Raw genomic sequence first — 13,510 nt, 5'->3', positions numbered from 1 at the left:
GCGCTTAGAGCGTGTAGTAAAACTAGAGTAGAGACAACTTCCGTGCCTTTAGAGGCGAGCAAGCCGTCACTATCTTCTCCACTTTTATCTAATATTTCACTTTTTGATAGTCCTCCAACTTCATTACCAATTACTTCAGACCAGGTATCCCATGTTTCCGATCCCAACACCATTTCCATGTTAGAGGTGCGTTCGTAAAGAGTACGCCTTCGGGATTGCCGAAACCAGTCCTCGAAGAAAGCACTGAAAGAAGAGAAGAGTGGCTTGCTAAGAAGAGGGAGTCAGGCAAGGCTTCGTTCGCCTTCCCTCAGTCGAAGTTGCAAATAAAAACTACAGGTTTTATGCGACAGAAGAAGTTCTTTCTTTGGGAGTTTCTGCCTCCTCCCAAGGAGACTTCTCCGGCCTTGTGGACTCTCACTTACTCTGCTCGCTGTGGCTAAGGTGACTAGGAATAGTGTCTTCCTGGTCAAGTCTCTCATGGTTGACGATTTCAATGGTTCGAATTGGGGACCGTTGAGCCACCTTAAACTACATCCAATTCCATTCCACTTCTTCATGCTTGAAATCTTGGAGGAACTAAAGACGAATGTCGATGCCTCTTTGCTTGGAAACTGATTAACTTTTTGGTGTCCCTCAGAATAACAAAATTCCGTAATTTCTGTTATAGATGACCTTAAACCCTCCACTGGAACTGGTAGAGCTTGGCAGAAGAGCTTCTTCTGCAGCTAGCAATAGCTTCTGACGCCCTTCGCGGAAACCCTTTTGCTCTGACCAGGTTCCCGACAGTCTGAATCCTGTCAGGGCCAGAGTGGACAACCCTTGGTGATATTGGTTGAAATGGGGTTGTCTGAGAAGCGATGGATTTTGTGGACCGTAAAAAGGACTCAACCTCAAAGGATCCTCCCCCGGCTAAGACACCTCCAGACCATCCCAGTGAAGATGCAGCAACTTATCGCTCCTGTACCGCCTGCAAACGGAGGATGAGTACACTCAAATACGTTCAACATTCCTTGTGTATTTCATGTCGGAAGATTCAATGCAATCTAGTTCATAGATATGACAAGTGTAGGTACTAGATGCAGGCTGATATTAAGCATAGGAAAGCTCTTGCTTCAAATAGTAAGGGTAGGTTAGCTTCAGGGGCTAAACCCAAGGTAGAGGACGCTAGTGATTTAGAATCAGTCCTGTTAGAAGATAGGTTGACATTGAGTATGTCTGGGTTGTTTACTTCGTTGATGTCAAAGTTACAAGACGAGATGAAAGTCAGCAATAGGGAACAATGTACTAACCACTCTTTTCCAGCTCCCCTGCCTGCCAGAACCAACCCTGACAGTTGCCAGGGGTCATGGCGATCCAAAAACTGAAAGGGTAGGAACCACCGACCCCTCCAGCGAGGAGCAGGCAGTGTCTGCAGCAGAAATCCCTTATTCCCCTGAAAACATAAGTCTGAGTATAAAACCAGAAATAGGGATGACACACAACTAAGGGTGTTAGGGATCAGTTAGGCAAGGCACAGTTCCAAGGGCAGTTGCCTTCAGATCCTTTATTTAGTCCTCAGAGAATGGTTTGTTTCCGGCCAATACTGCACCGAAAGTAATATCTAGCCTTCCTCCTTCAGGGAGCTTCAACTCAGTTCTTTCGGCCGTAGATACTTTGAATGGCCTCTCCTCTTCAGAGGTTCCTTTTCCATCTGGAAGTACTTCAGTACCTTTGTCCTTTGAGGGTTCCTCAAGCATTGCTCAGTTTAATTTGGCTGATTATAATGGTGATCTTTTAGGCCTTTCACAGGGGTATAGGTCTTTAGTTGGGCAGTGTTTTCTTTTGGGTTTCTGTAACATTCAGTACCATGTTCTTAAGAATTTACCTCAATTCTGTAATGATATGTACGTATTTAGTTTTTCAAGGTGGTAAGGAATCAATCTATTTTCTTTCTCATAAAAGGATGGCTTCTAATCCCTCTATATCTCCGGGTTCTTCACTTTCTCTTCCCCCAGTTTCGGGGAGTTCTGTTTCAGTTTCAGAGCATTCGGCAGCCCCTCCTCAGGGGGGTTTCCTACCTTCTCCTTTGGTTTTCCCTCATGAGAGTACTTTTGCTTCTAATGAGGCTTTGTCGCATTCTGCAGGTTTTTCCTGGTTCCCTTCCTTCGCAGGTTACTTCTATTGGTATTCCTTCATTTTCCGCTGGTTTCTGTGCTGCGGCAGCAGGTGCCTCGGTTATCTATCCAACTTCTGCGATCACTGAACTGAGGTTAGTTCCGAGTGTATCTTAGTCTGTTTTTCCTTTCTCCGTCCGGCCTTCCTAAGGTAGGAGATTTCGCTGGATTTTGGTACTAGTGTTAGTTCGGTGTCGGGTTTGGTAGCAGGTAGTCTAGGTTTCTGGACTTTTTCGGGTCCGATGGTTGCTCAGCAAGGATGGTTACGTCCGGATGTTTCGTGTTCATAAGAAGTGGACGTACTCACAGGGGATGTGTCCTTTTTGTATGTTCAGGGAAAATCTCCCTTGGATAGTATTAGTTCAGTTCAGTCCAAGTTGTTGAATCAAGGTCGTGAAGCACTAGGTCTGCACAGCTCCAGTGGTGTTTTGCTTCCGCAAGAATCCTTGAGTCGGTTGGTAGTTACCGCATCTCTTGGTAGAGGTGTTGATTTTGCGCAACCCTTTTTGTTTGGCCCAAATCCGGGTTTGATGTTTTTCGATGTTCAGTCTTTAAGTGTAGGTCAGGGAAGGTTAGGTTCTCCGTATCGTCAGGGTGGTATTCTGGGAGTCGGTCTTGCCTCTGCTTCTCCTTCCGCTCAGGTGTATCTGGAAGATGTAGAGAGAGGATTTTCTGTCAAGGACATAGGTCCTCCTCCTCCTCCGGTAACAGGCTGTCCGCTTGCAGAGACAGCGAGTATCGAAGAATGATAGACCTCATTCACCATCTGTTTCCTCAGTCAAAAGTTGATGAGGAACTTTTTAAACCTAGCCAAGCTATGTTTGAGGAACTTTTCTCTACCAAACCGCTGGTTTTGTATCCATCATGCAAGTTGCTTTGGTTTGGGCGTGTGGAACAAGCCCTGAGGGAGGCGGACTCTTGGTTAGCTGCGGTAGTGGGGGCGGGTAGGCAGGACTCTGCTCTTATTTCCAGTCGTAAGCCCTTGTATGGCGTAGTGGGTAACCCTTCTTCGGGTTTCAGAGCACCTCTTAACGAATCGGTGGTGGCTCTCCTTCCCAAGGTCCCTGCAGGTAACAGACTCATTGGTATTTCGGTAAGAGAAGTGGCCCTGCTTGCAGACACCTTTAGGAATCAGTCAGAAGCTCTGTTGCATACTAAGTGGATGCTCTTGGGCCTCATGGGTTTCTTAAAAAGGTACGGGCATACTCCTGCGGATCCCATTTTATTCGATAACCTTAACGCGTCAGTGTCAATGGGTTTAGCTCATCAAGCGAACGTCTTGGCTGATTGTAATACCTTTGTTGGCAAGAAGAGGAGGGATCTTTACCTGAGCCATCTCCCACCTCATTTCCCAGATATACATAAGCGAGTTTGGTCCAGGGCTCCGCTGGCGCTCTGTGACAGTCTCTTCAAGGAGGAGGATGTATTATCCATGGTTAATTTTGTTTCCTCCATGTCCTTAGTTCAGTCTCAGCAAGCTATTATTCAGGTGGCTGCTCAGAGCACTAGGTCCCCTAAAGGTGTGCGTGTGTCCTCTCCAGGTAAGCACTCCGGTTCATCATCCCCGGCCAGGTCTCCCAAGGAAGTCAGGTTTTCATCCAAACCTTCTGCTTCCTCCAAACCCACTTCTGGCAAGAATGGTTTTCAGAGATAGGAAACACTGCCCTTGGTGACACCAGTAGGAGGTTGTTTGTCCCCTTTTGTAACAACCTGGGAAAAGTGGGGTGCAGAGAGTTGGATGGTGGAGGTCTTGAGAGTGGGGTACAAGATCCCTTTCTGTTCTGCCCCTCCACTATCTAATTCCCTGTTAGTTCTTTCAAGCTATTCCCTGTCATCCATCAGGGGGGAGGCTTTCACGATGGAGATTTCGTTCTTTGTAGGACAAGGGAGTGTTAGAACTAGCTCCCCCCACTCCGGACTTTTACAGTCAAATCTTCATAACCTCCAAGGCGGTGGACTTCAAGGATGCATATCTCCAAGTTCCAATACATCCGGAATCTCTGAGATTCCTTCACATCTCGGGTCCACTGGGAACCTTCCAGTTCAAAGTCCTCTGTTTTGGACTGACCACAGCACCTCAGATGTTCACGAAGGTGACGGCTCCTGTTTCTGCTATCATGCATCATCAGGGCTTCCGCATGAGGAGGTACCTGGACGATTGGCTAATTCAAGCTTTTTCCAGGGGGGAGGCTCCAAGAGCAAGGGACTTCCTTCTAAAGCTCTGCGAGACATTGGGGATTTGTATCAACATGACAAAGGGTTCCCCTTCCCCTTCTGACTATTACCTATCTCGGCGTGGAGATTCAGACACCTCGTTTGAAGGCTTTCCCGACACGAGAACGAGTGCAGTCGATTATGAGTCAAGTCGAGCTTTTTCTCTCGGACAAAGCGCAACTTGCAAAAGAGTGGAGAAGTCTTCTGGGAAAGATGTCATTTCTGTCCCTTCTAGTTCCAGGCTCTTGTCTCCTGGTGCATTCTTTGCAGGTACGTCTCAGGAATTGCTGGGACTTTAGGGAAGAAAAGGCAGTGATAATCTAGGACGATTCCTGCCTCAAGGATCTTTGGTGGTGGTCAGAAGAGGTTCATATGACCACTGGCATAAGTCTTACCCTCCCGATTCAAGACGTCCATCTGTATTCAAATGCCTCGAACCAGGGTTGGGGCGCAACCCTGGAGGAAGCTCAGGCTGAGGGCCTTTGAAGGGTTTCTGATCAGGAGGAGTCAATAAATGTCCAAGAATTAAGAGACGTAGAGGAGGCTCTGTTAAGCTTCAAAGATGAAGTTCAGGGGAAAGTCGTAGCACTCTTTTTAGACAGCGCTATGGCACTAGCTTACCTAAAGAGAGAGGGAGGTACAAAATCGCCAACCCTCAACATCATTGCGTAGAGAATCCTACATTGGTGTGAAAGCTGCAAGGTGTCATTACTTCCACAGTTCATTGCTGGAAAGCTCAACTTCCCAGCCACGGTGGATCTGTTTGCCACAAAAATGAACTATCGTCTCCCAGTATACTTCTCTCTGGTAGCGGACCCTATGTCTTGCGGGACGGACGCTATGCTCCACCCATGGGACAATCTCCACGTATATGCCTTCCCTCCATTCGGCCTCAATCATCAGGTACTGATGAAGCCAAGAGGGTGCAGAAATATGGAGATGACCCTAATTGCTCTGTTTTGGCCTCTGAGACTGTGGTTCCCGGATCTCTTGGAATTGCTGTCCGAACTTCCGATCCTCCTGCCACGAAGTGAGGATCTTCTCAAACAGCCTCATTTTCATCATTATCTTAAGAACCTTCCCGTGCTCAACCTAGCTGCATGTAGACTGTGCAGCCAGCAGCCCGAGATTCCGGTCTTTCAAAAGGAGTGGCTCAACAACTTTCTATGTGCCTGAGGGAGTCAAGAAGGAAGTTATACCAGATAAGATTGGCGATGTACCGTTCATGGTGCAGGGGACAAGGGATAGTATTTCTCGCCCTACAACAGCAAAGGTGGCGGATTTTCTTCTATTCCTCAGGAATCTATATCTCTTTCTTACTCTACTATCACAGGCTACAGATCCATGTTAGCTAGTACCTTTAGGTTTCATTTACTGGAGGTTTCTAATAGTAGAGTTCTTCATGATCTCAGATCTTTTAAGATCGAACGTCCGATCATTCCGCTTTGGGCCCCTTCTTGGGATTTAGTGAAAGTTCTGAAATTGTTAAGTTCACAAGCTTTTGAACCTCTGGAGATTTTGTCCTTATGAGAACTTACTAAGAAAGTGTTGTTTTTGATATCACTGGCTACAGCTAAAAGAGTAGGGGAAATTCAGGCTGTCTCGAGATCAATTTCGTTTGCGGGGAAGGATTTGTATCTTTCGTACCTTCCGGAGTTTGTGGCTAAGTCAGAGTTAGAAACTAACCCTCTTCCAAGAGAGTTTAAGGTTTCGCCTCTCGAGGATTTCGTCGGAGGTGACGTTGCCGAGATGCATCTTTGTCCAGTGCAAGCACTTAAATATTACCTGTCGTGCACTTCCAAATTATTGCCTCTGCTTATCAAAAAATGCGATAAATTTTTTCTTAAGGGAAGTCATTTCCCAATCCCTTCCCAGAGACACAATTTCGGATAACAGCATTCCGCACCCTAGAGTGCATAGTATCAGGAGTATAGCAATGTCATCGGCCTTCATGAGGAATTTCTCAGTAAGCAGGATTTTAGAAGTGGCTTCGTGGAAGTCGGTATCGGCAATCACTTCTTTCTACTTGAGAGATGTACAGTTCTTTTCAGTGGGGGTTACTCGCTAGGGCCATTCGTAGCGGCTAATTCTGTGTTACATTAGTTGGCAATTAGCTCGGGTTTGGTAGGGGAGGTAGTAGTTTGATTGATTTCTCGTGTTTTATAGATTTAGTCTGCCTACTTTTCATGGGCTATGTCTGGGTTTTGTGTACTATCCCTGGTAAGTATGTTATTGTGCATCGGTACAGCTCCCTCATCGTGACTTCTGGATTCATCACACACCTTCAGGGACGTTAGGAGAGATCTGCCCTCGGAACTTATTCTCCATACATGAGAGGCTAACAGCCACATGGGAGATGTTCAGTTCCCCTCCATACATGAGAGGTATATGATACCACATGGGAGGCTTCAGGAAGGATTTGCCCTTGGAACTTATCCTCTATACATGGGAGGCTGTGTAGCCACATGTGAAGTGTTTAGTTCCCCTCCACACATGAGAAGTTTATGATACTTCATGGGAGGTTAGACGTGACCAAGACAAGACTTAGACTGATTAGACTAACGTTGAGGTACTCGTTCCTTGTTTCTCATCTGAGCATTGATTGAAGGTGAGTTAACGGTATTAATCAAAGGTAATAGTTTAATGAGTTTATACCAATGTACATCAGTTGGTCGGGCTGAAACAATGATTGAGTCCACCTCCATTTAAATGTTTTAAATCGTGCTAATTCAGGTGTTCAGGTGGTGTATTGCAATATGGAGTTTTCATATTAAAACTAATACAGGCAGTCCCCGGGTTACGACAGGGGTTCCGTTCTTGAGACACGTCGTAAGCCGAAAATCGTCGTAAGCCGGAACATCGTCAAAAATCCTAAGAAAACCTTACTTTTAATGCTTTGGGTGCATTGAAAACTATGTAAACTGCATTCTTATGGCATTTTTCATCAAAAAAACCTTCAAATATTGATTATTTTGCATTTTTGGTGTCATATTTCATCTGCCAGATGAGCGTTGTAGGCGTCGTAACCCTGGAACATGCGTCGTAACCCTGGAACATGCATCGTATCCCTGGAAATAATGTCTGATGAATATAATTGAAAAGCGTCGTAACCTCGGAACGTCGTAAGCCGAGACCGTCGTAACCCGGGGACTGCCTGTATTGTAATACCTACCTGAACACCTAAATGACACCCCCCCCTCCTCCCCTCATCAAATGATTAATGATTTAGCGGTAGACGTAGGTGGTCACTGTTGGCCGGTAGCTGGCGGCAGCATTGCCAACTGTGGACAGGTTACTCAGTAACAGTGTTTACCTGCAGTGTTGGCAACAATGGCAGTTAAAATATTACCCGAGTGTGGGTAATTTTGTGGGGTGTTGTTTAGGCTGGTCAGGTGACCAGGGCTAATTCAGTTGTTCAGGTAGGTATTACAATATTAGTTTTAATATGAAAACTCCATTTTCGTGCGGTTTTGGTTCCTCACTCCCCCGATAGTGGGCGGGGGTTCACCCAACCAAAACAAACTAGCTCTACCTTGAACTTGAAAAATTCTAGCTGCTGACGGTTTAGAAACTACAGTATAGCTATGTAACTACTTGGTAAGTACTATACATAAAATCTTATTTTATCAAAAATGTCATTTTTCGTGTGGTGTTGGTTCCTCACTCCCCTGATAGTGGCCGGGGAGTATCACCTGACTAAAACAAACTAGCGCTACCACCAATTTCAAAAATTCTAGCTGCTGACGGTTAGAAACTATAACTATGTAATTATTTGGTAATTACTATACATGAAATCTTATTTTATTATAAAAATGTCATTTTTCTTCACATTCACTGCTGGAACAGTGTAGATGTTTTGTGTGAGAACGAATGTGTGGGTTTTATTCAGTCTTACCATCCAATTATTCAGCTGTAGAATTCCTAGGCACGGCAGACCAAACTTCAAGTTTCGCGGTGGTGCTGCCATCGCTAGTGTAGGTAACAGTTACCAACCACTTCTGGTAAATAGGTATGACAACATCACACCTCTCAATTGGATTTCTGCTGGCTCCTGAGTAAACATCGTTAGTTCTGTGAACCTTCTTCGTTGACATTTGGATGGTGTTTTACTTTACTGGTGACGTACAGTTTCAGTGTGGTTTTTGATTTTCAGAATTAGCTTAGCTTATTTTGTTTATTTAGCTGCCTTTTTTGCTTGAATATGTCAGATTCAAGCTCATCTAGAGTTAGGTTTTGCACAGATGGCTGCAAAACTAGATTAGTTAGAAATTTATGATCCTCACTCTAGTTGTACTAAATGTAGGGGTCAGGAGTGTTAGATGTTCTGTTTGTCAGGATTGGGATGATGAGAAGCAGAAACTTTGCAGTTCACATTATAAGAAGGTGCTGCAAGATAGGAAGAGAAAAGCAGCCCTTAGGGTGGATAGTAAGGCTAGTGTAGCTCTTCCTCCTTTCCCTGTGTTAGCTGAGATTTCCACTCCTGCTCCTCCTTCTATTCCTGGAAATCTCTCTCCCATTCTCATTCCTCCAACCCCTTCACTTCCTACTCCTTTACCAGCTTCCCATATTGCATTTTCTGATACCATTGCCAGCCTTGAATCAAGGTTCGAGAGGAAGTTTGAGTATTTGGCCAATACTATGATGGAGTTAGGTGCCTTCATGAAATTGTACATGGAGAAAAGTGAAGTTGAAGTGCCCAGTGCTACTGCTAGTGGAGTGCAATCTGAGGGGATGGCTGTCCTCCAGTCCTCCTAGGCAAAGGTCATTGTCCTGGGAGAAGACTTACTGGAGAACCAAGGAAGACTGGCAGGGTTTGCTCACAGGCAATTACTCCCTCTGTTATTCCTGAATTGTCGCATCAGGCATCAACTGAGTGCCGTTTATTGGACGCCAATGGTTTGTCTTCTCTGGGTTCATGTTGCTGGCGTAGTTCCTTGGCCTTTTGCCCTTTTAAGAGGTCTCAGTTGTTGATGATTCCCCTATACCTGTCAAGAAATCTAGGGATACAGTTTCCAGTCCATGCCCATCTTGTAGTCGTGCGGTTTTGACTCGTGACTGTTTAGCTTTGTCTCACGACTGAGGACCAACAGGAGCGGGTGCCAACTAAATGAGCAGCTCTCATCAGTCGACTCAACAGACTTCAACTTCGAGTCCGAAGCCTGCTTCTATGTCACAATGTAAGTCTTCGTCATCTGTTCGTTCAGTTCTATCCCAGGAGGACCCGGCTTTGGCTCCTTTTCGACAACACTTTAAGGAGTTGCTGTCCTTCTTTAAGGGTAAGACGCCGCAGTCAAAGAAGGAAGAAGTGACCCTGTCTCCTGTGTCTTCAGAAGAGCAAGAGCAAGAGAAAGAGTTAGAACAGGTTTCAACTCAACCTCCAACAGTTACGCTTGTTTAATGAGGTTTCTTTTAGAATATTTTCCGGACCGTTTCTCTCCTGCCACTCCTAGTTCACTGCCTTCAAACTTCATGATGAAGAAAAAGAAGCAACCGAAAGATCTCCTTTCTAAGTTAGTCTTCTCCTCTGTGGCTAGGAAGGCTCTTTGTTTTGTTGGTAAGTGGCTGTCGGCTAAGAGAGTACATGACAAAGCGTTTTTAGCCTTCCCTCCTTCGTTGCTCATCAACAAGCGTTATCATTTCTACCTAACTGGGGAAGCTCCTTCCTTGGGAGTATCTGCTTCCTCCCAGGAAGACTTCTCAGCCCTGGTGGATGCGAACAGGAGAGCGGCATTTTCGGAGATCAACCACCTAGTTCGTAACCTCTTTAAGGTTTCGGAGATCTTTAGTTTTATGGACTGGTCGATCAGAGCATTGGCGAGGAAGTTGGAGGACTGCCCTTTGCTTTCCGAGGATTTGTGGGAGGACTGGCTGGGAGTGCTTTCATGTTCAGATAAGGCTATTAGAGATGGTGCAGATGAAGTAGCTTCCTAGTTAGCCATGAGAATGTTGAAGAAGCGTGAGGTCTGCTCTCTTGTTTTCCCCTCTGGGCAAGTTGACCTGTTTCCTCAAGACATGGTACAGGATATTCTTTTGGCTCTTGAAAAGAAATCCACTACAGATATGCTAGCGCTATCCACCAAGGGACCATAGTCCTCAACAGCAGTTGTGGCACCAACCAAGTCCTTTTCACCTCTTCAGAAGCAGCCCTTTCGTGGGGGAAGTCGCCCCCTTTTGCCAGACCTTACTCCAACCTTTGCCCACCCTCTAAGTCCTTGTCTAGATCTGTAGCTAAGCCCGCAAATAAATGATGTTCCGGTCCTTCACACGCCTGTAGGCGCCAGGCTGCACCAGTTTTGGGAGAAGTGGAAGATCAGAGGTGCAGAAGCCTGGGTCATTGAAGTGTTACATCTGGGTTACACCATTCGTTTCAGGGGAAGACCTTCCCTGTCCAAGGTCCCCATCGTAATAACATCTTACTCCGTCGGCTCGGAGAAGTTTTCGGTGCTCAAGGAAGAAGTAAATTCCTTGGTTCTCAAACATGCAGTCGAGGAGGTCGACACATCGGTGGGGTTCTGCAACAGGCTTTTTGTAGTCCCCAAAGCATTGGGGGCCTGGAGGCCCATTTTGGATGTTAGCGCATTGAATCATTATGTTCTGAAAATAAGTTCAAGATGGAGATGCAGGGTTCTGTACTTTCCTCGCTTTGTCAGGAGGATTGGATGGTATCCCTCAACATGCAGGACACCTACTCTCATGTCCCAATCCATCAGGGGACTCAGGAAGTATCTTTGTAATGTTTTTCAGAACAAGATCTTTCAGTTTTGGGCTCTGTGCTTCGGCCTGTCGACAGCACCTCAGGTGTTCACCAGTATTCTAAGCCCCCTGGGACAGTGGTTGCATTTGATAGGGATAAATGCGTCTCTGTATTTGGATGACTGGCTTGTGTGCCCCTTTGGAGAATCAGTGGGTGAAGGACCTAGAGAGGACCCTGCCTGATGCAGAAGTGGGGCATTATAATAAATATGTTGAAATCCCAAGTTATTCCTTCTCAGAGAATTCTCTATTTGGGAATGACTCTGGGCTCTCAGACTTTTCAGGCTTTTCTGTCCCCAAAAAGAGTGGAGTTGTGTCTTTGGACAGTTCAACAGTTCCTGACCAGTCGATTGTGCTCAGCAGTACGGTGGATAAGTTTGCTGGGTACCTACCCTCTCCTCGGCAGAGAAGTTCGTGAAGTTAGGAAGACTACACTTGAGGACTCTACAGTACTTCCTCATGGTGAACTAGTGCTGAAAGTCTCAACCAGATTCAAAAGTTTTCCCAATTACGAAAGAGATAAAGAACAATCTTTCGTGGTGGGATGCAAGAGAAAGGCTTCAGGAAGGCATGTCTCTTCTTCCAGTGAACCCCTGCCGACAGAGTTATTCAGATGCATTGGATGTAGGTTGGGGAGCCCATCTTCATGATTGAAGAGTGTTGCTAGTTTTGGCCTTCCGGAGTTTGTACATCTAGTCAAAGGTCTAAGTGGTGGCTGTTACTGCAGACAACTCTATAGCCCTGTCATACATTCAGAAGCAGGGGGGGGACTTGCTCGTTCACTTGGTTGACAACGGCATGGGATCTTCTGCTTTGGCAGAGGAACATCATATCCATTTGGTTCCATGATTTGTTCGGGGGAAAATGAATGCACTGGCAGACAAACTCAGCAGAGGGCAGCAAGTTCTGTTGTCAGAGTGAATGATGAATATGAAAGTATGCCTAGATCTGTGGAAGGTTTGGGGAAAACTGTCCATCTATTTGTTTGCAACATTCAGGAACAACCATCTTCTGTTGTTCTGCTCCCCAGTTCCAGATACTCTAGCCTGGGCAGTAGATGTAATGTTGCTGGACTGGTTGGGGCTAGATGCATACGCTTTTCCTCCCTTCAGGATGATCAGGGAGGTCATCAACAAAGTAAAGTTCCATCAAAATGTTCACCTGACTTTGATAGCTCCTTTTTGGCTGAGAAAAGAATGGTTTTCAGACCTTCTTTATATGTTGGTGGACTTTCTGAGGCTCCTTAAGGGTGCCGGCTGGCTAGTGCCATTTTTTAAGGACAGGACTTTGACATTCATACCACTTAATAAGGTGACTTGGGACATCTCCAAACCACATGATTTTTGCCTCTGACCTTCGGTTTTGTGATGCCAGTGCGATTAATCCCAAAAATAACCATTTTTCAAATTCTATCTCCTCCCGTGATACTTAATATTAATACATGAGATTACTACCATATATAGACTTGATGTAGAGTTTTTTTCTCAAAGTAATTTTTATGCTAGCTATGAATTTTTTCATTGTGGTAAAAAATAAACCTATAAAACGGGGAAAAAATGCAAGAAAAAAAAATTAAACAAAACTTGAATAAAGGGCTCCATTTGATTGTTCTATAATGTCTTTCTAAGTTATAGTATACCAAATTTCAATGCTATAGCTTTAAAACTAAGGGAGAAGATAGAATTTGAATGTCAATAAGTATAGTTTTGAGATACGGTCATTTAAAGTTTTTCTTTGTATTTTTACAAAGACATTGTTAATAAATTATGATTATTTTGAATTTTATATTCTATTTTGGGTATTAATAATTCAAAAATATGTTATTTATCATAATTTGATAAAAAATGAAGATTCCTTTGCTCCTTTGCTCAAAGATTGTAGCCTGGGTCACTGCGTCAGGCAAGACGAGGCACTCCTTCTTATGCAACACTCTCTCTCTCCTTCATTAACTCCGCTAATATCGCCGATATTATGATCTTCTGAACTTATTAGAGTGAGTTTTCTTCTTTTGTATGTTAGCGAGATATTTTGCTCTTCTTTTCCTCTTTGGCATGATGAAATTCTTGCCGAAACAAAGAAAAAGAGAAGTAAAAGCAAGCGAATGTCAGAGGTGAAACTCGAACGTGTACTCCTTCTCATGCTTCTGCTTGCACTGAAGGGTGTAAGCTCATACCTTCCTGTCTTGTGACTCATGGAATCTCTACAGATACCATTGCTCACAATTTCTATGATGATAATGATCAAAATTTACGATAACAGAAGAAATACTGCATTTTCTTGTACGCATCAATGTTTTTGGCTTATTGAGTTATTTTTACTAATTACCCTGTAACTATGAAAGTAACAGGAATTATGGCAAAATATTTCGTATACTCATTTTTCGCCCTATA

The 13,510-nt window shown here is 44.7% G+C and overlaps 1 protein-coding gene across 7 annotated transcripts in view; it reads left to right on the top strand.

Moving 5' to 3' along the window:
• LOC135216933 (ribokinase-like) overlaps positions 1–13,510 on the top strand; it is a 248,744-nt gene that overhangs the window by 8,196 nt on the left and 227,038 nt on the right. The gene's annotated exons all lie outside the window — the stretch shown is intronic.

This window comes from Macrobrachium nipponense, chromosome 6 (assembly GCF_015104395.2).
Source record: "Macrobrachium nipponense isolate FS-2020 chromosome 6, ASM1510439v2, whole genome shotgun sequence".
Lineage (NCBI taxonomy): Eukaryota > Metazoa > Arthropoda > Malacostraca > Decapoda > Palaemonidae > Macrobrachium > Macrobrachium nipponense.
Note: the sequence above shows the minus strand (reverse complement) of the source record. Positions and strands in the feature narration are given on the sequence as shown.